Consider the following 25,559-nt stretch of genomic DNA (forward strand, 5'->3'; position numbering starts at 1 on the left):
TAATAAGATAGTTAATTTTGCTGATTTCTTATCTGACAACATTCTTAACTTACACAGTGCATTTAATTTTGAATTTCTTTGAAAGAGGAATTCAGATTAATATATTTGACATGTCTTTCGAAAGATTCTACTTTGTGGTTATGGATCTACTTTAGAAAAACAGAGTGTAAATATCTGTGTGTCTTAATTTCAAGATTGTTATTTAAAAGTTCATCTCTTCTGTCCCCAAAATACACAATTTGATTCCTCAAGTTTTCTTTTAATGAAGGCTTTCCAATTTAAAAAGTTCCTTGTTCCCCTTATCAATAACAGTACGATTTATACAAGTAATATCTTGCATCAGCTTCTTGTGATGAGTTGAGAAAACAGAGTCAGCTCACAAAATGTCTCATTATTTTGAGCCATTTTATTTCCATGTTTTCTAAAAGTTCTATCATTTGCTCACATCAAATAGACTTTAAAAATACAATCAATAAATTAATGCTTCACTCTACCCGTGTTAGATTTATGATATTTATGAATACACTTGACAGAAAAAGATTTGGTCATAAGTCACGAAAGTGGTCCCACCGAGATTTGAACTCGGATCCTTGGATTCAAAGTCCAAAGTGCTAACCATTACACCATGGAACCTCCCATGTGACAGGGGAGCAAATTGCTGCAGCAATGTGGACATTTCACATTTTTTATTTTCTACAGTCAAAGACAAACAGAATTACATAACTTTTCTATTCTGTTCAACTTTTGCCTATTGAACTATGTTAGGGAAGGATGTTGCACAAAGGACTCAAGTAACGCTATGACTCTGTTGAACAGTACTTTTTATGTGAGATAAGATTTTGCAATAAAAGATAAGATTCCCCCGTGAATGCAATCTCTTCTGCCAAAATGGAAAGCTCAACCTGGTACAGGTGGGTTGATGGTGTTATGCTTGTCAATCTGGACTCTGAAAACAGGGATCTAAGTACAAAGCTCAGTGGGACTTATCTAAACTTTACGATTTTTTTTCCATTCAGTTCTTAGAAGTATTAATTGGAAAAACATCTCATTTACTTATAAACTTGTACGTATCAACTTATATGTATGTATCTCCCTATATATCGCTATATGTCTATGTATTTTTATCGGAAAATATAAATATATACATTATAAAAATATGTATAATTAATAGAGGTGAAAATAAAGAACAGTTGTTGCCTCTCCGCATTTGAAACATGAGCTTCTTCTCCTTCCTCTTCTATATGTCCTGAAATTGAGATAGTCACTTTTTAATCAATTTTGACCTAACAGCATAGTTGATTTGTACAAAGCATATCATACGATCTGTGAATAATTCTAAAAAAAGAAAATTAGATCAGTACCTTTGAGGCCTCCAAGCAAAAGCTTATATTTCATGATTGCAGATCGACTGTTGAAAATCAGCATGAGAAATGTTTTATTTCACAATTTCCATACTAATATACAAAAAACATTTGTACTATCTGAATGATACCGTCATTGTGGTTCTCTAGGTTTGATTTAAGAACACATCTCTTTCAAAATGTGCTATATTCGCCTTATCAATAGTGTAGAAATCTTCAAAAAGGAATGCTGGGAATCAGCCCTCTGAAATGCATTTGAGAAAAACAGGATAGGATTTTGTAATGTCGCACTATTTTGTGTAGGAATCTGATGTAAAAGTATTATAAAGTTCGTATTTCTGTAACTTGTTCAAGCTGTTGGACATTTTGAAAGGAGTCAACATTTGTCTCGTTCAACCTACTGGTATTGGATTGGAGCTATCAATAACAAAAGATGACAGAAATGTAAAAGGTTGAGATTAGTAAAATAGTACCTCAAAGAATTGGACTGGTACCTTTGCATGCAAAGTCCAAAGTGCCAACCGTTGCTCTTTGGAGCCACCCATGTGAGAGACAGAGAAATGGATGTAGTAGTTTGGAAATGTAGAATGTTTTAATATTCTTCAGTCAAATATGATCATTATTTTGTAAATTGCATGTCCTGATAAACGTTTGCACATTTAACACTGTTATGGAGAATGTAGCTGAAAAGAATCAAATCACATTGTAGCTCTTTACACTATGAGCATTCAACTGAGTTATCTTTTCATCAATGTAAGAAAAGCCCCTGCACTGATGCGCTCTCTTTTGTCTCAATGGAAAAATCCCTCATGTATGGCAGGGTTCCATGGTGTAATGGTTAGCACTCTGGACGCTGAATCCAGCGATCCGAGTTCAAATCTCGGTGGGACCTGCTTGAATTATGAGATTTAATATTTCACTAATTTCTTAGAATTTGGACTTGGAAAAACATAACGTCAAAGTTTTATACTGAAACTTATCAACGTATAAGTATGTATCTATGTACAGATGGCTATATCCATCTAGATAGCGATAATACAATATAAAGAAATGAAAAATTCATAAACATAAGTACTGAAGCTGAAAACTAAAAACTGTTCTTTCCCATCCACAATTTAAGCAAGAGGTTCTTTTCCTTTCTCATCTTTATGATCAGTAATAAGATAGTTAATTTTGCTGATTTCTTATCTGACAACATTCTTAACTTACACAGTGCATTTAATTGTGAATTTCTTTGAAAGAGGAATTCAGATTAATACATTTGACATGTCTTTCGAAAGATTCTACTTTGTGGTTATGGATCTACTTTAGAAAAACAGAGTGTAAATATCTGTGTGTCTTAATTTCAAGATTGTTATTTAAAAGTTCATCTCTTCTGTCCCCAAAATACACAATTTGATTCCTCAAGTTTTCTTTTAATGAAGGCTTTCCAATTTAAAAAGTTCCTTGTTCCCCTTATCAATAACAGTACGATTTATACAAGTAATATCTTGCATCAGCTTCTTGTGATGAGTTGAGAAAACAGAGTCAGCTCACAAAATGTCTCATTATTTTGAGCCATTTTATTTCCATGTTTTCTAAAAGTTCTATCATTTGCTCACATCAAATAGACTTTAAAAATACAATCAATAAATTAATGCTTCACTCTACCCGTGTTAGATTTATGATATTTATGAATACACTTGACAGAAAAAGATTTGGTCATAAGTCACGAAAGTGGTCCCACCGAGATTTGAACTCGGATCCTTGGATTCAAAGTCCAAAGTGCTAACCATTACACCATGGAACCTCCCATGTGACAGGGGAGCAAATTGCTGCAGCAATGTGGACATTTCACATTTTTTATTTTCTACAGTCAAAGACAAACAGAATTACATAACTTTTCTATTCTGTTCAACTTTTGCCTATTGAACTATGTTAGGGAAGGATGTTGCACAAAGGACTCAAGTAACGCTATGACTCTGTTGAACAGTACTTTTTATGTGAGATAAGATTTTGCAATAAAAGATAAGATTCCCCCGTGAATGCAATCTCTTCTGCCAAAATGGAAAGCTCAACCTGGTACAGGTGGGTTGATGGTGTTATGCTTGTCAATCTGGACTCTGAAAACAGGGATCTAAGTACAAAGCTCAGTGGGACTTATCTAAACTTTACGATTTTTTTTCCATTCAGTTCTTAGAAGTATTAATTGGAAAAACATCTCATTTACTTATAAACTTGTACGTATCAACTTATATGTATGTATCTCCCTATATATCGCTATATGTCTATGTATTTTTATCGGAAAATATAAATATATACATTATAAAAATATGTATAATTAATAGAGGTGAAAATAAAGAACAGTTGTTGCCTCTCCGCATTTGAAACATGAGCTTCTTCTCCTTCCTCTTCTATATGTCCTGAAATTGAGATAGTCACTTTTTAATCAATTTTGATCTAACAGCATAGTTGATTTGTACAAAGCATATCATACGATCTGTGAATAATTCTAAAAAAGAAAATTAGATCAGTACCTTTGAGGCCTCCAAGCAAAAGCTTATATTTCATGATTGCAGATCGACTGTTGAAAATCAGCATGAGAAATGTTTTATTTCACAATTTCCATACTAATATACAAAAAACATTTGTACTATCTGAATGATACCGTCATTGTGGTTCTCTAGGTTTGATTTAAGAACACATCTCTTTCAAAATGTGCTATATTCGCCTTATCAATAGTGTAGAAATCTTCAAAAAGGAATGCTGGGAATCAGCCCTCTGAAATGCATTTGAGAAAAACAGGATAGGATTTTGTAATGTCGCACTATTTTGTGTAGGAATCTGATGTAAAAGTATTATAAAGTTCGTATTTCTGTAACTTGTTCAAGCTGTTGGACATTTTGAAAGGAGTCAACATTTGTCTCGTTCAACCTACTGGTATTGGATTGGAGCTATCAATAACAAAAGATGACAGAAATGTAAAAGGTTGAGATTAGTAAAATAGTACCTCAAAGAATTGGACTGGTACCTTTGCATGCAAAGTCCAAAGTGCCAACCGTTGCTCTTTGGAGCCACCCATGTGAGAGACAGAGAAATGGATGTAGTAGTTTGGAAATGTAGAATGTTTTAATATTCTTCAGTCAAATATGATCATTATTTTGTAAATTGCATGTTCTGATAAACGTTTGCACATTTAACACTGTTATGGAGAATGTAGCTGAAAAGAATCAAATCACATTGTAGCTCTTTACACTATGAGCATTCAACTGAGTTATCTTTTCATCAATGTAAGAAAAGCCCCTGCACTGATGCGCTCTCTTTTGTCTCAATGGAAAAATCCCTCATGTATGGCAGGGTTCCATGGTGTAATGGTTAGCACTCTGGACTCTGAATCCAGCGATCCGAGTTCAAATCTCGGTGGGACCTGCTTGAATTATGAGATTTAATATTTCACTAATTTCTTAGAATTTGGACTTGGAAAAACATAACGTCAAAGTTTTATACTGAAACTTATCAACGTATAAGTATGTATCTATGTACAGATGGCTATATCCATCTAGATAGCGATAATACAATATAAAGAAATGAAAAATTCATAAACATAAGTACTGAAGCTGAAAACTAAAAACTGTTCTTTCCCATCCACAATTTAAGCAAGAGGTTCTTTTCCTTTCTCATCTTTATGATCAGTAATAAGATAGTTAATTTTGCTGATTTCTTATCTGACAACATTCTTAACTTACACAGTGCATTTAATTGTGAATTTCTTTGAAAGAGGAATTCAGATTAATACATTTGACATGTCTTTCGAAAGATTCTACTTTGTGGTTATGGATCTACTTTAGAAAAACAGAGTGTAAATATCTGTGTGTCTTAATTTCAAGATTGTTATTTAAAAGTTCATCTCTTCTGTCCCCAAAATACACAATTTGATTCCTCAAGTTTTCTTTTAATGAAGGCTTTCCAATTTAAAAAGTTCCTTGTTCCCCTTATCAATAACAGTACGATTTATACAAGTAATATCTTGCATCAGCTTCTTGTGATGAGTTGAGAAAACAGAGTCAGCTCACAAAATGTCTCATTATTTTGAGCCATTTTATTTCCATGTTTTCTAAAAGTTCTATCATTTGCTCACATCAAATAGACTTTAAAAATACAATCAATAAATTAATGTTTCACTCTACCCGTGTTAGATTTATGATATTTATGAATACACTTGACAGAAAAAGATTTGGTCATAAGTCACGAAAGTGGTCCCACCGAGATTTGAACTCGGATCCTTGGATTCAAAGTCCAAAGTGCTAACCATTACACCATGGAACCTCCCATGTGACAGGGGAGCAAATTGCTGCAGCAATGTGGACATTTCACATTTTTTATTTTCTACAGTCAAAGACAAACAGAATTACATAACTTTTCTATTCTGTTCAACTTTTGCCTATTGAACTATGTTAGGGAAGGATGTTGCACAAAGGACTCAAGTAACGCTATGACTCTGTTGAACAGTACTTTTTATGTGAGATAAGATTTTGCAATAAAAGATAAGATTCCCCCGTGAATGCAATCTCTTCTGCCAAAATGGAAAGCTCAACCTGGTACAGGTGGGTTGATGGTGTTATGCTTGTCAATCTGGACTCTGAAAACAGGGATCTAAGTACAAAGCTCAGTGGGACTTATCTAAACTTTACGATTTTTTTTCCATTCAGTTCTTAGAAGTATTAATTGGAAAAACATCTCATTTACTTATAAACTTGTACGTATCAACTTATATGTATGTATCTCCCTATATATCGCTATATGTCTATGTATTTTTATCGGAAAATATAAATATATACATTATAAAAATATGTATAATTAATAGAGGTGAAAATAAAGAACAGTTGTTGCCTCTCCGCATTTGAAACATGAGCTTCTTCTCCTTCCTCTTCTATATGTCCTGAAATTGAGATAGTCACTTTTTAATCAATTTTGATCTAACAGCATAGTTGATTTGTACAAAGCATATCATACGATCTGTGAATAATTCTAAAAAAGAAAATTAGATCAGTACCTTTGAGGCCTCCAAGCAAAAGCTTATATTTCATGATTGCAGATCGACTGTTGAAAATCAGCATGAGAAATGTTTTATTTCACAATTTCCATACTAATATACAAAAAACATTTGTACTATCTGAATGATACCGTCATTGTGGTTCTCTAGGTTTGATTTAAGAACACATCTCTTTCAAAATGTGCTATATTCGCCTTATCAATAGTGTAGAAATCTTCAAAAAGGAATGCTGGGAATCAGCCCTCTGAAATGAATTTGAGAAAAACAGGATAGGATTTTGTAATGTCGCACTATTTTGTGTAGGAATCTGATGTAAAAGTATTATAAAGTTCGTATTTCTGTAACTTGTTCAAGCTGTTGGACATTTTGAAAGGAGTCAACATTTGTCTCGTTCAACCTACTGGTATTGGATTGGAGCTATCAATAACAAAAGATGACAGAAATGTAAAAGGTTGAGATTAGTAAAATAGTACCTCAAAGAATTGGACTGGTACCTTTGCATGCAAAGTCCAAAGTGCCAACCGTTGCTCTTTGGAGCCACCCATGTGAGAGACAGAGAAATGGATGTAGTAGTTTGGAAATGTAGAATGTTTTAATATTCTTCAGTCAAATATGATCATTATTTTGTAAATTGCATGTTCTGATAAACGTTTGCACATTTAACACTGTTATGGAGAATGTAGCTGAAAAGAATCAAATCACATTGTAGCTCTTTACACTATGAGCATTCAACTGAGTTATCTTTTCATCAATGTAAGAAAAGCCCCTGCACTGATGCGCTCTCTTTTGTCTCAATGGAAAAATCCCTCATGTATGGCAGGGTTCCATGGTGTAATGGTTAGCACTCTGGACTCTGAATCCAGCGATCCGAGTTCAAATCTCGGTGGGACCTGCTTGAATTATGAGATTTAATATTTCACTAATTTCTTAGAATTTGGACTTGGAAAAACATAACGTCAAAGTTTTATACTGAAACTTATCAACGTATAAGTATGTATCTATGTACAGATGGCTATATCCATCTAGATAGCGATAATACAATATAAAGAAATGAAAAATTCATAAACATAAGTACTGAAGCTGAAAACTAAAAACTGTTCTTTCCCATCCACAATTTAAGCAAGAGGTTCTTTTCCTTTCTCATCTTTATGATCAGTAATAAGATAGTTAATTTTGCTGATTTCTTATCTGACAACATTCTTAACTTACACAGTGCATTTAATTGTGAATTTCTTTGAAAGAGGAATTCAGATTAATACATTTGACATGTCTTTCGAAAGATTCTACTTTGTGGTTATGGATCTACTTTAGAAAAACAGAGTGTAAATATCTGTGTGTCTTAATTTCAAGATTGTTATTTAAAAGTTCATCTCTTCTGTCCCCAAAATACACAATTTGATTCCTCAAGTTTTCTTTTAATGAAGGCTTTCCAATTTAAAAAGTTCCTTGTTCCCCTTATCAATAACAGTACGATTTATACAAGTAATATCTTGCATCAGCTTCTTGTGATGAGTTGAGAAAACAGAGTCAGCTCACAAAATGTCTCATTATTTTGAGCCATTTTATTTCCATGTTTTCTAAAAGTTCTATCATTTGCTCACATCAAATAGACTTTAAAAATACAATCAATAAATTAATGTTTCACTCTACCCGTGTTAGATTTATGATATTTATGAATACACTTGACAGAAAAAGATTTGGTCATAAGTCACGAAAGTGGTCCCACCGAGATTTGAACTCGGATCCTTGGATTCAAAGTCCAAAGTGCTAACCATTACACCATGGAACCTCCCATGTGACAGGGGAGCAAAGTGCTGCAGCAATGTGGACATTTCACATTTTTTATTTTCTACAGTCAAAGACAAACAGAATTACATAACTTTTCTATTCTGTTCAACTTTTGCCTATTGAACTATGTTAGGGAAGGATGTTGCACAAAGGACTCAAGTAACGCTATGACTCTGTTGAACAGTACTTTTTATGTGAGATACGATTTTGCAATAAAAGATAAGATTCCCCCGTGAATGCAATCTCTTCTGCCAAAATGGAAAGCTCAACCTGGTACAGGTGGGTTGATGGTGTTATGCTTGTCAATCTGGACTCTGAAAACAGGGATCTAAGTACAAAGCTCAGTGGGACTTATCTAAACTTTACGATTTTTTTTCCATTCAGTTCTTAGAAGTATTAATTGGAAAAACATCTCATTTACTTATAAACTTGTACGTATCAACTTATATGTATGTATCTCCCTATATATCGCTATATGTCTATGTATTTTTATCGGAAAATATAAATATATACATTATAAAAATACGTATAATTAATAGAGGTGAAAATAAAGAACAGTTGTTGCCTCTCCGCATTTGAAACATGAGCTTCTTCTCCTTCCTCTTCTATATGTCCTGAAATTGAGATAGTCACTTTTTAATCAATTTTGATCTAACAGCATAGTTGATTTGTACAAAGCATATCATACGATCTGTGAATAATTCTAAAAAAGAAAATTAGATCAGTACCTTTGAGGCCTCCAAGCAAAAGCTTATATTTCATGATTGCAGATCGACTGTTGAAAATCAGCATGAGAAATGTTTATTTCACAATTTCCATACTAATATACAAAAAACATTTGTACTATCTGAATGATACCGTCATTGTGGTTCTCTAGGTTTGATTTAAGAACACATCTCTTTCAAAATGTGCTATATTCGCCTTATCAATAGTGTAGAAATCTTCAAAAAGGAATGCTGGGAATCAGCCCTCTGAAATGCATTTGAGAAAAACAGGATAGGATTTTGTAATGTCGCACTATTTTGTGTAGGAATCTGATGTAAAAGTATTATAAAGTTCGTATTTCTGTAACTTGTTCAAGCTGTTGGACATTTTGAAAGGAGTCAACATTTGTCTCGTTCAACCTACTGGTATTGGATTGGAGCTATCAATAACAAAAGATGACAGAAATGTAAAAGGTTGAGATTAGTAAAATAGTACCTCAAAGAATTGGACTGGTACCTTTGCATGCAAAGTCCAAAGTGCCAACCGTTGCTCTTTGGAGCCACCCATGTGAGAGACAGAGAAATGGATGTAGTAGTTTGGAAATGTAGAATGTTTTAATATTCTTCAGTCAAATATGATCATTATTTTGTAAATTGCATGTCCTGATAAACGTTTGCACATTTAACACTGTTATGGAGAATGTAGCTGAAAAGAATCAAATCACATTGTAGCTCTTTACACTATGAGCATTCAACTGAGTTATCTTTTCATCAATGTAAGAAAAGCCCCTGCACTGATGCGCTCTCTTTTGTCTCAATGGAAAAATCCCTCATGTATGGCAGGGTTCCATGGTGTAATGGTTAGCACTCTGGACGCTGAATCCAGCGATCCGAGTTCAAATCTCGGTGGGACCTGCTTGAATTATGAGATTTAATATTTCACTAATTTCTTAGAATTTGGACTTGGAAAAACATAACGTCAAAGTTTTATACTGAAACTTATCAACGTATAAGTATGTATCTATGTACAGATGGCTATATCCATCTAGATAGCGATAATACAATATAAAGAAATGAAAAATTCATAAACATAAGTACTGAAGCTGAAAACTAAAAACTGTTCTTTCCCATCCACAATTTAAGCAAGAGGTTCTTTTCCTTTCTCATCTTTATGATCAGTAATAAGATAGTTAATTTTGCTGATTTCTTATCTGACAACATTCTTAACTTACACAGTGCATTTAATTGTGAATTTCTTTGAAAGAGGAATTCAGATTAATACATTTGACATGTCTTTCGAAAGATTCTACTTTGTGGTTATGGATCTACTTTAGAAAAACAGAGTGTAAATATCTGTGTGTCTTAATTTCAAGATTGTTATTTAAAAGTTCATCTCTTCTGTCCCCAAAATACACAATTTGATTCCTCAAGTTTTCTTTTAATGAAGGCTTTCCAATTTAAAAAGTTCCTTGTTCCCCTTATCAATAACAGTACGATTTATACAAGTAATATCTTGCATCAGCTTCTTGTGATGAGTTGAGAAAACAGAGTCAGCTCACAAAATGTCTCATTATTTTGAGCCATTTTATTTCCATGTTTTCTAAAAGTTCTATCATTTGCTCACATCAAATAGACTTTAAAAATACAATCAATAAATTAATGCTTCACTCTACCCGTGTTAGATTTATGATATTTATGAATACACTTGACAGAAAAAGATTTGGTCATAAGTCACGAAAGTGGTCCCACCGAGATTTGAACTCGGATCCTTGGATTCAAAGTCCAAAGTGCTAACCATTACACCATGGAACCTCCCATGTGACAGGGGAGCAAATTGCTGCAGCAATGTGGACATTTCACATTTTTTATTTTCTACAGTCAAAGACAAACAGAATTACATAACTTTTCTATTCTGTTCAACTTTTGCCTATTGAACTATGTTAGGGAAGGATGTTGCACAAAGGACTCAAGTAACGCTATGACTCTGTTGAACAGTACTTTTTATGTGAGATAAGATTTTGCAATAAAAGATAAGATTCCCCCGTGAATGCAATCTCTTCTGCCAAAATGGAAAGCTCAACCTGGTACAGGTGGGTTGATGGTGTTATGCTTGTCAATCTGGACTCTGAAAACAGGGATCTAAGTACAAAGCTCAGTGGGACTTATCTAAACTTTACGATTTTTTTTCCATTCAGTTCTTAGAAGTATTAATTGGAAAAACATCTCATTTACTTATAAACTTGTACGTATCAACTTATATGTATGTATCTCCCTATATATCGCTATATGTCTATGTATTTTTATCGGAAAATATAAATATATACATTATAAAAATATGTATAATTAATAGAGGTGAAAATAAAGAACAGTTGTTGCCTCTCCGCATTTGAAACATGAGCTTCTTCTCCTTCCTCTTCTATATGTCCTGAAATTGAGATAGTCACTTTTTAATCAATTTTGATCTAACAGCATAGTTGATTTGTACAAAGCATATCATACGATCTGTGAATAATTCTAAAAAAGAAAATTAGATCAGTACCTTTGAGGCCTCCAAGCAAAAGCTTATATTTCATGATTGCAGATCGACTGTTGAAAATCAGCATGAGAAATGTTTTATTTCACAATTTCCATACTAATATACAAAAAACATTTGTACTATCTGAATGATACCGTCATTGTGGTTCTCTAGGTTTGATTTAAGAACACATCTCTTTCAAAATGTGCTATATTCGCCTTATCAATAGTGTAGAAATCTTCAAAAAGGAATGCTGGGAATCAGCCCTCTGAAATGCATTTGAGAAAAACAGGATAGGATTTTGTAATGTCGCACTATTTTGTGTAGGAATCTGATGTAAAAGTATTATAAAGTTCGTATTTCTGTAACTTGTTCAAGCTGTTGGACATTTTGAAAGGAGTCAACATTTGTCTCGTTCAACCTACTGGTATTGGATTGGAGCTATCAATAACAAAAGATGACAGAAATGTAAAAGGTTGAGATTAGTAAAATAGTACCTCAAAGAATTGGACTGGTACCTTTGCATGCAAAGTCCAAAGTGCCAACCGTTGCTCTTTGGAGCCACCCATGTGAGAGACAGAGAAATGGATGTAGTAGTTTGGAAATGTAGAATGTTTTAATATTCTTCAGTCAAATATGATCATTATTTTGTAAATTGCATGTTCTGATAAACGTTTGCACATTTAACACTGTTATGGAGAATGTAGCTGAAAAGAATCAAATCACATTGTAGCTCTTTACACTATGAGCATTCAACTGAGTTATCTTTTCATCAATGTAAGAAAAGCCCCTGCACTGATGCGCTCTCTTTTGTCTCAATGGAAAAATCCCTCATGTATGGCAGGGTTCCATGGTGTAATGGTTAGCACTCTGGACTCTGAATCCAGCGATCCGAGTTCAAATCTCGGTGGGACCTGCTTGAATTATGAGATTTAATATTTCACTAATTTCTTAGAATTTGGACTTGGAAAAACATAACGTCAAAGTTTTATACTGAAACTTATCAACGTATAAGTATGTATCTATGTACAGATGGCTATATCCATCTAGATAGCGATAATACAATATAAAGAAATGAAAAATTCATAAACATAAGTACTGAAGCTGAAAACTAAAAACTGTTCTTTCCCATCCACAATTTAAGCAAGAGGTTCTTTTCCTTTCTCATCTTTATGATCAGTAATAAGATAGTTAATTTTGCTGATTTCTTATCTGACAACATTCTTAACTTACACAGTGCATTTAATTGTGAATTTCTTTGAAAGAGGAATTCAGATTAATACATTTGACATGTCTTTCGAAAGATTCTACTTTGTGGTTATGGATCTACTTTAGAAAAACAGAGTGTAAATATCTGTGTGTCTTAATTTCAAGATTGTTATTTAAAAGTTCATCTCTTCTGTCCCCAAAATACACAATTTGATTCCTCAAGTTTTCTTTTAATGAAGGCTTTCCAATTTAAAAAGTTCCTTGTTCCCCTTATCAATAACAGTACGATTTATACAAGTAATATCTTGCATCAGCTTCTTGTGATGAGTTGAGAAAACAGAGTCAGCTCACAAAATGTCTCATTATTTTGAGCCATTTTATTTCCATGTTTTCTAAAAGTTCTATCATTTGCTCACATCAAATAGACTTTAAAAATACAATCAATAAATTAATGTTTCACTCTACCCGTGTTAGATTTATGATATTTATGAATACACTTGACAGAAAAAGATTTGGTCATAAGTCACGAAAGTGGTCCCACCGAGATTTGAACTCGGATCCTTGGATTCAAAGTCCAAAGTGCTAACCATTACACCATGGAACCTCCCATGTGACAGGGGAGCAAATTGCTGCAGCAATGTGGACATTTCACATTTTTTATTTTCTACAGTCAAAGACAAACAGAATTACATAACTTTTCTATTCTGTTCAACTTTTGCCTATTGAACTATGTTAGGGAAGGATGTTGCACAAAGGACTCAAGTAACGCTATGACTCTGTTGAACAGTACTTTTTATGTGAGATAAGATTTTGCAATAAAAGATAAGATTCCCCCGTGAATGCAATCTCTTCTGCCAAAATGGAAAGCTCAACCTGGTACAGGTGGGTTGATGGTGTTATGCTTGTCAATCTGGACTCTGAAAACAGGGATCTAAGTACAAAGCTCAGTGGGACTTATCTAAACTTTACGATTTTTTTTCCATTCAGTTCTTAGAAGTATTAATTGGAAAAACATCTCATTTACTTATAAACTTGTACGTATCAACTTATATGTATGTATCTCCCTATATATCGCTATATGTCTATGTATTTTTATCGGAAAATATAAATATATACATTATAAAAATATGTATAATTAATAGAGGTGAAAATAAAGAACAGTTGTTGCCTCTCCGCATTTGAAACATGAGCTTCTTCTCCTTCCTCTTCTATATGTCCTGAAATTGAGATAGTCACTTTTTAATCAATTTTGATCTAACAGCATAGTTGATTTGTACAAAGCATATCATACGATCTGTGAATAATTCTAAAAAAGAAAATTAGATCAGTACCTTTGAGGCCTCCAAGCAAAAGCTTATATTTCATGATTGCAGATCGACTGTTGAAAATCAGCATGAGAAATGTTTTATTTCACAATTTCCATACTAATATACAAAAAACATTTGTACTATCTGAATGATACCGTCATTGTGGTTCTCTAGGTTTGATTTAAGAACACATCTCTTTCAAAATGTGCTATATTCGCCTTATCAATAGTGTAGAAATCTTCAAAAAGGAATGCTGGGAATCAGCCCTCTGAAATGAATTTGAGAAAAACAGGATAGGATTTTGTAATGTCGCACTATTTTGTGTAGGAATCTGATGTAAAAGTATTATAAAGTTCGTATTTCTGTAACTTGTTCAAGCTGTTGGACATTTTGAAAGGAGTCAACATTTGTCTCGTTCAACCTACTGGTATTGGATTGGAGCTATCAATAACAAAAGATGACAGAAATGTAAAAGGTTGAGATTAGTAAAATAGTACCTCAAAGAATTGGACTGGTACCTTTGCATGCAAAGTCCAAAGTGCCAACCGTTGCTCTTTGGAGCCACCCATGTGAGAGACAGAGAAATGGATGTAGTAGTTTGGAAATGTAGAATGTTTTAATATTCTTCAGTCAAATATGATCATTATTTTGTAAATTGCATGTTCTGATAAACGTTTGCACATTTAACACTGTTATGGAGAATGTAGCTGAAAAGAATCAAATCACATTGTAGCTCTTTACACTATGAGCATTCAACTGAGTTATCTTTTCATCAATGTAAGAAAAGCCCCTGCACTGATGCGCTCTCTTTTGTCTCAATGGAAAAATCCCTCATGTATGGCAGGGTTCCATGGTGTAATGGTTAGCACTCTGGACTCTGAATCCAGCGATCCGAGTTCATATCTCGGTGGGACCTGCTTGAATTATGAGATTTAATATTTCACTAATTTCTTAGAATTTGGACTTGGAAAAACATAACGTCAAAGTTTTATACTGAAACTTATCAACGTATAAGTATGTATCTATGTACAGATGGCTATATCCATCTAGATAGCGATAATACAATATAAAGAAATGAAAAATTCATAAACATAAGTACTGAAGCTGAAAACTAAAAACTGTTCTTTCCCATCCACAATTTAAGCAAGAGGTTCTTTTCCTTTCTCATCTTTATGATCAGTAATAAGATAGTTAATTTTGCTGATTTCTTATCTGACAACATTCTTAACTTACACAGTGCATTTAATTGTGAATTTCTTTGAAAGAGGAATTCAGATTAATACATTTGACATGTCTTTCGAAAGATTCTACTTTGTGGTTATGGATCTACTTTAGAAAAACAGAGTGTAAATATCTGTGTGTCTTAATTTCAAGATTGTTATTTAAAAGTTCATCTCTTCTGTCCCCAAAATACACAATTTGATTCCTCAAGTTTTCTTTTAATGAAGGCTTTCCAATTTAAAAAGTTCCTTGTTCCCCTTATCAATAACAGTACGATTTATACAAGTAATATCTTGCATCAGCTTCTTGTGATGAGTTGAGAAAACAGAGTCAGCTCACAAAATGTCTCATTATTTTGAGCCATTTTATTTCCATGTTTTCTAAAAGTTCTATCATTTGCTCACATCAAATAGACTTTAAAAATACAATCAATAAATTAATGTTTCACTCTACCCGTGTTAGATTTATGATATTTATGAATACACTTGACAGAAAAAGATTTGGTCATAAGTCACGAAAGTGGTCCCACCGAGATTTGAACTCGGATCCTTGGATTCAAAGTCCAAAGTGCTAACCATTACACCATGGAACCTCCCATGTGACAGGGGAGCAAAGTGCTGCAGCAATGTGGACATTTCACATTTTTTATTTTCTACAGTCAAAGACAAACAGAATTACATAACTTTTCTATTCTGTTCAACTTTTGCCTATTGAACTATGTTAGGGAAGGATGTTGCACAAAGGACTCAAGTAACGCTATGACTCTGTTGAACAGTACTTTTTATGTGAGATACGATTTTGCAATAAAAGATAAGATTCCCCCGTGAATGCAATCTCTTCTGCCAAAATGGAAAGCTCAACCTGGTACAGGTGGGTTGATGGTGTTATGCTTGTCAATCTGGACTCTGAAAACAGGGATCTAAGTACAAAGCTCAGTGGGACTTATCTAAACTTTACGATTTTTTTTCCATTCAGTTCTTAGAAGTATTAATTGGAAAAACATCTCATTTACTTATAAACTTGTACGTATCAACTTATATGTATGTATCTCCCTATATATCGCTATATGTCTATGTATTTTTATCGGAAAATATAAATATATACATTATAAAAATACGTATAATTAATAGAGGTGAAAATAATGAACAGTTGTTGCCTCTCCGCATTTGAAACATGAGCTTCTTCTCCTTCCTCTTCTATATGTCCTGAAATTGAGATAGTCACTTTTTAATCAATTTTGATCTAACAACATAGTTGATTTGTACAAAGCATATCATACGATCTGTGAATAATTCTAAAAAAGAAAATTAGATCAGTACCTTTGAGGCCTCCAAGCAAAAGCTTATATTTCATGATTGCAGATCGACTGTTGAAAATCAGCATGAGAAATGTTTTATTTCACAATTTCCATACTAATATACAAAAAACATTTGTACTATCTGAATGATACCGTCATTGTGGTTCTCTAGGTTTGATTTAAGAACACATCTCTTTCAGAATGTGCTATATTCGCCTTATCAATAGTGTGGAAATCTTCAAAAAGGAATGCTGGGAATCAGCCCTCTGAAATGCGTTTGAGAAAAACAGGATAGGATTTTGTAATGTCGCACTATTTTGTGTAGGAATCTGATGTAAAAGTATTATGAAGTTCGTATTTCTGTAACTTGTTCAAGCTGTTGGACATTTTGAAAGGAGTCAACATTTGTCTCTTTCAACGTACTGGTATTGGATTGGAGCTATCAATAACAAAAGATGACAGAAATGTAAAAGGTCGAGATTAGTAAAATAGTACCTCAAAGAATTGGACTGGTACCTTTGCATGCAAAGTCCAAAGTGCCAACCGTTGCTCTTTGGAGCCACCCATGTGAGAGACAGAGAAATGGATGTAGTAGTTTGGAAATGTAGAATGTTTTAATATTCTTCAGTCAAATATGATCATTATTTTGTAAATTGCATGTCCTGATAAACGTTTGCACATTTAACACTGTTATGGAGAATGTAGCTGAATAGAATCAAATCACATTGTAGCTCTTTACACTATGAGCATTCAACTGAGTTATCTTTTCATCAATGTAAGAAAAGCCCCTGCACTGATGCGCTCTCTTTTGTCTCAATGGAAAAATTCCTCATGTATGGCAGGGTTCCATGGTGTAATGGTTAGCACTCTGGACTCTGAATCCAGCGATCCGAGTTCAAATCTCGGTGGGACCTGCTTGAATTATGAGATTTAATATTTCACTAATTTCTTAGAATTTGGACTTGGAAAAACATAACGTCAAAGTTTTATACTGAAACTTATCAACGTATAAGTATGTGTCTATGTACAGATGGCTATATCCATCTAGATAGCGATAATACAATATAAAGAAATGAAAAATTCATAAACATAAGTACTGAAGCTGAAAACTAAAAACTGTTCTTTCCCATCCACAATTTAAGCAAGAGGTTCTTTTCCTTTCTCATCTTTATGATCAGTAATAAGATAGTTAATTTTGCTGATTTCTTATCTGACAACATTCTTAACTTACACAGTGCATTTAATTGTGAATTTCTTTGAAAGAGGAATTCAGATTAATACATTTGACATGTCTTTCGAAAGATTCTACTTTGTGGTTATGGATCTACTTTAGAAAAACAGAGTGTAAATATCTGTGTGTCTTAATTTCAAGATTGTTATTTAAAAGTTCATCTCTTCTGTCCCCAAAATACACAATTTGATTCCTCAAGTTTTCTTTTAATGAAGGCTTTCCAATTTAAAAAGTTCCTTGTTCCCCTTATCAATAACAGTACGATTTATACAAGTAATATCTTGCATCAGCTTCTTGTGATGAGTTGAGAAAACAGAGTCAGCTCACAAAATGTCTCATTATTTTGAGCCATTTTATTTCCATGTTTTCTAAAAGTTCTATCATTTGCTCACATCAAATAGACTTTAAAAATACAATCAATAAATTAATGTTTCACTCTACCCGTGTTAGATTTATGATATTTATGAATACACTTGACAGAAAAAGATTTGGTCATAAGTCACGAAAGTGGTCCCACCGAGATTTGAACTCGGATCCTTGGATTCAAAGTCCAAAGTGCTAACCATTACACCATGGAACCTACCATGTGACAGGGGAGCAAAGTGCTGCAGCAATGTGGACATTTCACATTTTTTATTTTCTACAGTCAAAGACAAACAGAATTACATAACTTTTCTATTCTGTTCAACTTTTGCCTATTGATCTATGTTAGGGAAGGATGTTGCACAAAGGACTCAAGTAACGCTATGACTCTGTTGAACAGTACTTTTTATGTGAGATACGATTTTGCAATAAAAGATAAGATTCCCCCGTGAATGCAATCTCTTCTGCCAAAATGGAAAGCTCAACCTGGTACAGGTGGGTTGATGGTGTTATGCTTGTCAATCTGGACTCTGAAAACAGGGATCTAAGTACAAAGCTCAGTGGGACTTATCTAAACTTTACGATTTTTTTTCCATTCAGTTCTTAGAAGTATTAATTGGAAAAACATCTCATTTACTTATAAACTTGTACGTATCAACTTATATGTATGTATCTCCCTATATATCGCTATATGTCTATGTATTTTTATCGGAAAATATAAATATATACATTATAAAAATACGTATAATTAATAGAGGTGAAAATAATGAACAGTTGTTGCCTCTCCGCATTTGAAACATGAGCTTCTTCTCCTTCCTCTTCTATATGTCCTGAAATTGAGATAGTCACTTTTTAATCAATTTTGATCTAACAACATAGTTGATTTGTACAAAGCATATCATACGATCTGTGAATAATTCTAAAAAAGAAAATTAGATCAGTACCTTTGAGGCCTCCAAGCAAAAGCTTATATTTCATGATTGCAGATCGACTGTTGAAAATCAGCATGAGAAATGTTTTATTTCACAATTTCCATACTAATATACAAAAAACATTTGTACTATCTGAATGATACCGTCATTGTGGTTCTCTAGGTTTGATTTAAGAACACATCTCTTTCAGAATGTGCTATATTCGCCTTATCAATAGTGTGGAAATCTTCAAAAAGGAATGCTGGGAATCAGCCCTCTGAAATGCGTTTGAGAAAAACAGGATAGGATTTTGTAATGTCGCACTATTTTGTGTAGGAATCTGATGTAAAAGTATTATGAAGTTCGTATTTCTGTAACTTGTTCAAGCTGTTGGACATTTTGAAAGGAGTCAACATTTGTCTCTTTCAACGTACTGGTATTGGATTGGAGCTATCAATAACAAAAGATGACAGAAATGTAAAAGGTCGAGATTAGTAAAATAGTACCTCAAAGAATTGGACTGGTACCTTTGCATGCAAAGTCCAAAGTGCCAACCGTTGCTCTTTGGAGCCACCCATGTGAGAGACAGAGAAATGGATGTAGTAGTTTGGAAATGTAGAATGTTTTAATATTCTTCAGTCAAATATGATCATTATTTTGTAAATTGCATGTCCTGATAAACGTTTGCACATTTAACACTGTTATGGAGAATGTAGCTGAATAGAATCAAATCACATTGTAGCTCTTTACACTATGAGCATTCAACTGAGTTATCTTTTCATCAATGTAAGAAAAGCCCCTGCACTGATGCGCTCTCTTTTGTCTCAATGGAAAAATTCCTCATGTATGGCAGGGTTCCATGGTGTAATGGTTAGCACTCTGGACTCTGAATCCAGCGATCCGAGTTCAAATCTCGGTGGGACCTGCTTGAATTATGAGATTTAATATTTCACTAATTTCTTAGAATTTGGACTTGGAAAAACATAACGTCAAAGTTTTATACTGAAACTTATCAACGTATAAGTATGTATCTATGTACAGATGGCTATATCCATCTAGATAGCGATAATACAATATAAAGAAATGAATTATTCATAAACATAAGTACTGAAGCTGAAAACTAAAAACTGTTCTTTCCCATCCACAATTTAAGCAAGAGGTTCTTTTCCTTTCTCATCTTTATGATCAGTAATAAGATAGTTAATTTTGCTGATTTCTTATCTGACAACATTCTTAACTTACACATTGCATTTAATTGTGAATTTCTTTGAAAGAGGAATTCAGATTAATACATTTGACATGTCTTTCGAAAGATTCTACTTTGTGGTTATGGATCTACTTTAGAAAAACAGAGTGTAAATATCTGTGTGTCTTAATTTCAAGATTGTTATTTAAAAGTTCATCTCTTCTGTCCCCAAAATACACAATTTGATTCCTCAAGTTTTCTTTTAATGAAGGCTTTCCAATTTAAAAAGTTCCTTGTTCCCCTTATCAATAACAGTAAGATTTAAACAAGTAATATCTTGCATCAGCTTCTTGTGATGAGTTGAGAAAACAGAGTCAGCTCACAAAATGTCTCATTATTTTGAGCCATTTTATTTCCATGTTTTCTAAAAGTTCTATCATTTGCTCACATCAAATAGACTTTAAAAATACAATCAATAAATTAATGTTTCACTCTACCCGTGTTAGATTTATGATATTTATGAATACACTTGACAGAAAAAGATTTGGTCATAAGTCACGAAAGTGGTCCCACCGAGATTTGAACTCGGATCCTTGGATTCAAAGTCCAAAGTGCTAACCATTACACCATGGAACCTCCCATGTGACAGGGGAGCAAATTGCTGCAGCAATGTGGACATTTCACATTTTTTATTTTCTACAGTCAAAGACAAACAGAATTACATAACTTTTCTATTCTGTTCAACTTTTGCCTATTGAACTATGTTAGGGAAGGATGTTGCACAAAGGACTCAAGTAACGCTATGACTCTGTTGAACAGTACTTTTTATGTGAGATAAGATTTTGCAATAAAAGATAAGATTCCCCCGTGAATGCAATCTCTTCTGCCAAAATGGAAAGCTCAACCTGGTACAGGTGGGTTGATGGTGTTATGCTTGTCAATCTGGACTCTGAAAACAGGGATCTAAGTACAAAGCTCAGTGGGACTTATCTAAACTTTACGATTTTTTTTCCATTCAGTTCTTAGAAGTATTAATTGGAAAAACATCTCATTTACTTATAAACTTGTACGTATCAACTTATATGTATGTATCTCCCTATATATCGCTATATGTCTATGTATTTTTATCGGAAAATATAAATATATACATTATAAAAATATGTATAATTAATAGAGGTGAAAATAAAGAACAGTTGTTGCCTCTCTGCATTTGAAACATGAGCTTCTTCTCCTTCCTCTTCTATATGTCCTGAAATTGAGATAGTCACTTTTTAATCAATTTTGATCTAACAGCATAGTTGATTTGTACAAAGCATATCATACGATCTGTGAATAATTCTAAAAAAGAAAATTAGATCAGTACCTTTGAGGCCTCCAAGCAAAAGCTTATATTTCATGATTGCAGATCGACTGTTGAAAATCAGCATGAGAAATGTTTTATTTCACAATTTCCATACTAATATACAAAAAACATTTGTACTATCTGAATGATACCGTCATTGTGGTTCTCTAGGTTTGATTTAAGAACACATCTCTTTCAAAATGTGCTATATTCGCCTTATCAATAGTGTAGAAATCTTCAAAAAGGAATGCTGGGAATCAGCCCTCTGAAATGCATTTGAGAAAAACAGGATAGGATTTTGTAATGTCGCACTATTTTGTGTAGGAATCTGATGTAAAAGTATTATAAAGTTCGTATTTCTGTAACTTGTTCAAGCTGTTGGACATTTTGAAAGGAGTCAACATTTGTCTCGTTCAACCTACTGGTATTGGATTGGAGCTATCAATAACAAAAGATGACAGAAATGTAAAAGGTTGAGATTAGTAAAATAGTACCTCAAAGAATTGGACTGGTACCTTTGCATGCAAAGTCCAAAGTGCCAACCGTTGCTCTTTGGAGCCACCCATGTGAGAGACAGAGAAATGGATGTAGTAGTTTGGAAATGTAGAATGTTTTAATATTCTTCAGTCAAATATGATCATTATTTTGTAAATTGCATGTCCTGATAAACGTTTGCACATTTAACACTGTTATGGAGAATGTAGCTGAAAAGAATCAAATCACATTGTAGCTCTTTACACTATGAGCATTCAACTGAGTTATCTTTTCATCAATGTAAGAAAAGCCCCTGCACTCATGCGCTCTCTTTTGTCTCAATGGAAAAATCCCTCATGTATGGCAGGGTTCCATGGTGTAATGGTTAGCACTCTGGACTCTGAATCCAGCGATCCGAGTTCAAATCTCGGTGGGACCTGCTTGAATTATGAGATTTAATATTTCACTAATTTCTTAGAATTTGGACTTGGAAAAACATAACGTCAAAGTTTTATACTGAAACTTATCAACGTATAAGTATGTATCTATGTACAGATGGCTATATCCATCTAGATAGCGATAATACAATATAAAGAAATGAAAAATTCATAAACATAAGTACTGAAGCTGAAAACTAAAAACTGTTCTTTCCCATCCACAATTTAAGCAAGAGGTTCTTTTCCTTTCTCATCTTTATGATCAGTAATAAGATAGTTAATTTTGCTGATTTCTTATCTGACAACATTCTTAACTTACACAGTGCATTTAATTGTGAATTTCTTTGAAAGAGGAATTCAGATTAATACATTTGACATGTCTTTCGAAAGATTCTACTTTGTGGTTATGGATCTACTTTAGAAAAACAGAGTGTAAATATCTGTGTGTCTTAATTTCAAGATTGTTATTTAAAAGTTCATCTCTTCTGTCCCCAAAATACACTATTTGATTCCTCAAGTTTTCTTTTAATGAAGGCTTTCCAATTTAAAAAGTTCCTTGTTCCCCTTATCAATAACAGTACGATTTATACAAGTAATATCTTGCATCAGCTTCTTGTGATGAGTTGAGAAAACAGAGTCAGCTCACAAAATGTCTCATTATTTTGAGCCATTTTATTTCCATGTTTTCTAAAAGTTCTATCATTTGCTCACATCAAATAGACTTTAAAAATACAATCAATAAATTAATGTTTCACTCTACCCGTGTTAGATTTATGATATTTATGAATACACTTGACAGAAAAAGATTTGGTCATAAGTCACGAAAGTGGTCCCACCGAGATTTGAACTCGGATCCTAAGTCCAAAGTGCTAACCATTACACCATGGAACCTCCCATGTGACAGGGGAGCAAATTGCTGCAGCAATGTGGACATTTCACATTTTTTATTTTCTACAGTCAAAGACAAACAGAATTACATAACTTTTCTATTCTGTTCAACTTTTGCCTATTGAACTATGTTAGGGAAGGATGTTGCACAAAGGACTCAAGTAACGCTATGACTCTGTTGAACAGTACTTTTTATGTGAGATAAGATTTTGCAATAAAAGATAAGATTCCCCCGTGAATGCAATCTCTTCTGCCAAAATGGAAAGCTCAACCTGGTACAGGTGGGTTGATGGTGTTATGCTTGTCAATCTGGACTCTGAAAACAGGGATCTAAGTACAAAGCTCAGTGGGACTTATCTAAACTTTACGATTTTTTTTCCATTCAGTTCTTAGAAGTATTAATTGGAAAAACATCTCATTTACTTATAAACTTGTACGTATCAACTTATATGTATGTATCTCCCTATATATCGCTATATGTCTATGTATTTTTATCGGAAAATATAAATATATACATTATAAAAATATGTATAATTAATAGAGGTGAAAATAAAGAACAGTTGTTGCCTCTCCGCATTTGAAACATGAGCTTCTTCTCCTTCCTCTTCTATATGTCCTGAAATTGAGATAGTCACTTTTTAATCAATTTTGATCTAACAGCATAGTTGATTTGTACAAAGCATATCATACGATCTGTGAATAATTCTAAAAAAGAAAATTAGATCAGTACCTTTGAGGCCTCCAAGCAAAAGCTTATATTTCATGATTGCAGATCGACTGTTGAAAATCAGCATGAGAAATGTTTTATTTCACAATTTCCATACTAATATACAAAAAGCATTTGTACTATCTGAATGATACCGTCATTGTGGTTCTCTAGGTTTGATTTAAGAACACATCTCTTTCAAAATGTGCTATATTCGCCTTATCAATAGTGTAGAAATCTTCAAAAAGGAATGCTGGGAATCAGCCCTCTGAAATGCATTTGAGAAAAACAGGATAGGATTTTGTAATGTCGCACTATTTTGTGTAGGAATCTGATGTAAAAGTATTATAAAGTTCGTATTTCTGTAACTTGTTCAAGCTGTTGGACATTTTGAAAGGAGTCAACATTTGTCTCGTTCAACCTACTGGTATTGGATTGGAGCTATCAATAACAAAAGATGACAGAAATATAAAAGGTTGAGATTAGTAAAATAGTACCTCAAAGAATTGGACTGGTACCTTTGCATGCAAAGTCCAAAGTGCCAACCGTTGCTCTTTGGAGCCACCCATGTGAGAGACAGAGAAATGGATGTAGTAGTTTGGAAATGTAGAATGTTTTAATATTCTTCAGTCAAATATGATCATTATTTTGTAAATTGCATGTCCTGATAAACGTTTGCACATTTAACACTGTTATGGAGAATGTAGCTGAAAAGAATCAAATCACATTGTAGCTCTTTACACTATGAGCATTCAACTGAGTTATCTTTTCATCAATGTAAGAAAAGCCCCTGCACTGATGCGCTCTCTTTTGTCTCAATGGAAAAATCCCTCATGTATGGCAGGGTTCCATGGTGTAATGGTTAGCACTCTGGACTCTGAATCCAGCGATCCGAGTTCAAATCTCGGTGGGACCTGCTTGAATTATGAGATTTAATATTTCACTAATTTCTTAGAATTTGGACTTGGAAAAACATAACGTCAAAGTTTTATACTGTAACTTATCAACGTATAAGTATGTATCTATGTACAGATGGCTATATCCATCTAGATAGCGATAATACAATATAAAGAAATGAAAAATTCATAAACATAAGTACTGAAGCTGAAAACTAAAAACTGTTCTTTCCCATCCACAATTTAAGCAAGAGGTTCTTTTCCTTTCTCATCTTTATGATCAGTAATAAGATAGTTAATTTTGCTGATTTCTTATCTGACAACATTCTTAACTTACACAGTGCATTTAATTGTGAATTTCTTTGAAAGAGGAATTCAGATTAATACATTTGACATGTCTTTCGAAAGATTCTACTTTGTGGTTATGGATCTACTTTAGAAAAACAGAGTGTAAATATCTGTGTGTCTTAATTTCAAGATTGTTATTTAAAAGTTCATCTCTTCTGTCCCCAAAATACACAATTTGATTCCTCAAGTTTTCTTTTAATGAAGGCTTTCCAATTTAAAAAGTTCCTTGTTCCCCTTATCAATAACAGTAAGATTTAAACAAGTAATATCTTGCATCAGCTTCTTGTGATGAGTTGAGAAAACAGAGTCAGCTCACAAAATGTCTCATTATTTTGAGCCATTT

At 33.4% G+C, this 25,559-nt stretch overlaps 16 non-coding genes across 16 annotated transcripts; 7 read left to right on the forward strand and 9 right to left on the reverse strand.

The window, feature by feature from the left end:
* Positions 1-561: 561 nt before the first annotated feature.
* TRNAQ-UUG (transfer RNA glutamine (anticodon UUG)) lies at positions 562-633 on the reverse strand. The gene has a single exon. It is a non-coding gene; the product is annotated as a tRNA-Gln (tRNA).
* A 2,445-nt stretch (positions 634-3,078) lies between these two features.
* On the reverse strand, positions 3,079-3,150 carry TRNAQ-UUG (transfer RNA glutamine (anticodon UUG)). The gene has a single exon. It is a non-coding gene; the product is annotated as a tRNA-Gln (tRNA).
* A 1,547-nt stretch (positions 3,151-4,697) lies between these two features.
* Positions 4,698-4,769, forward strand: TRNAQ-CUG (transfer RNA glutamine (anticodon CUG)). Its single transcript has one exon. It is a non-coding gene; the product is annotated as a tRNA-Gln (tRNA).
* An 825-nt stretch (positions 4,770-5,594) lies between these two features.
* On the reverse strand, positions 5,595-5,666 carry TRNAQ-UUG (transfer RNA glutamine (anticodon UUG)). Its single transcript has one exon. It is a non-coding gene; the product is annotated as a tRNA-Gln (tRNA).
* Positions 5,667-7,213: 1,547 nt separating this feature from the next.
* On the forward strand, positions 7,214-7,285 carry TRNAQ-CUG (transfer RNA glutamine (anticodon CUG)). The gene has a single exon. It is a non-coding gene; the product is annotated as a tRNA-Gln (tRNA).
* An 825-nt stretch (positions 7,286-8,110) lies between these two features.
* On the reverse strand, positions 8,111-8,182 carry TRNAQ-UUG (transfer RNA glutamine (anticodon UUG)). The gene has a single exon. It is a non-coding gene; the product is annotated as a tRNA-Gln (tRNA).
* A 2,443-nt stretch (positions 8,183-10,625) lies between these two features.
* TRNAQ-UUG (transfer RNA glutamine (anticodon UUG)) lies at positions 10,626-10,697 on the reverse strand. The gene has a single exon. It is a non-coding gene; the product is annotated as a tRNA-Gln (tRNA).
* Positions 10,698-12,244: 1,547 nt separating this feature from the next.
* TRNAQ-CUG (transfer RNA glutamine (anticodon CUG)) lies at positions 12,245-12,316 on the forward strand. Its single transcript has one exon. It is a non-coding gene; the product is annotated as a tRNA-Gln (tRNA).
* An 825-nt stretch (positions 12,317-13,141) lies between these two features.
* Positions 13,142-13,213, reverse strand: TRNAQ-UUG (transfer RNA glutamine (anticodon UUG)). The gene has a single exon. It is a non-coding gene; the product is annotated as a tRNA-Gln (tRNA).
* Positions 13,214-15,657: 2,444 nt separating this feature from the next.
* On the reverse strand, positions 15,658-15,729 carry TRNAQ-UUG (transfer RNA glutamine (anticodon UUG)). The gene has a single exon. It is a non-coding gene; the product is annotated as a tRNA-Gln (tRNA).
* Positions 15,730-17,276: 1,547 nt separating this feature from the next.
* TRNAQ-CUG (transfer RNA glutamine (anticodon CUG)) lies at positions 17,277-17,348 on the forward strand. The gene has a single exon. It is a non-coding gene; the product is annotated as a tRNA-Gln (tRNA).
* Positions 17,349-18,173: 825 nt separating this feature from the next.
* TRNAQ-UUG (transfer RNA glutamine (anticodon UUG)) lies at positions 18,174-18,245 on the reverse strand. The gene has a single exon. It is a non-coding gene; the product is annotated as a tRNA-Gln (tRNA).
* Positions 18,246-19,792: 1,547 nt separating this feature from the next.
* Positions 19,793-19,864, forward strand: TRNAQ-CUG (transfer RNA glutamine (anticodon CUG)). Its single transcript has one exon. It is a non-coding gene; the product is annotated as a tRNA-Gln (tRNA).
* Positions 19,865-20,689: 825 nt separating this feature from the next.
* Positions 20,690-20,761, reverse strand: TRNAQ-UUG (transfer RNA glutamine (anticodon UUG)). Its single transcript has one exon. It is a non-coding gene; the product is annotated as a tRNA-Gln (tRNA).
* A 1,547-nt stretch (positions 20,762-22,308) lies between these two features.
* Positions 22,309-22,380, forward strand: TRNAQ-CUG (transfer RNA glutamine (anticodon CUG)). Its single transcript has one exon. It is a non-coding gene; the product is annotated as a tRNA-Gln (tRNA).
* A 2,436-nt stretch (positions 22,381-24,816) lies between these two features.
* Positions 24,817-24,888, forward strand: TRNAQ-CUG (transfer RNA glutamine (anticodon CUG)). The gene has a single exon. It is a non-coding gene; the product is annotated as a tRNA-Gln (tRNA).
* The last annotated feature ends 671 nt before the right edge of the window (positions 24,889-25,559 follow it).

Source organism: Lissotriton vulgaris, unplaced genomic scaffold, assembly GCF_964263255.1.
Source record: "Lissotriton vulgaris unplaced genomic scaffold, aLisVul1.2 SCAFFOLD_2159, whole genome shotgun sequence".
NCBI classification, from domain to species: Eukaryota; Metazoa; Chordata; class Amphibia; order Caudata; family Salamandridae; genus Lissotriton; species Lissotriton vulgaris.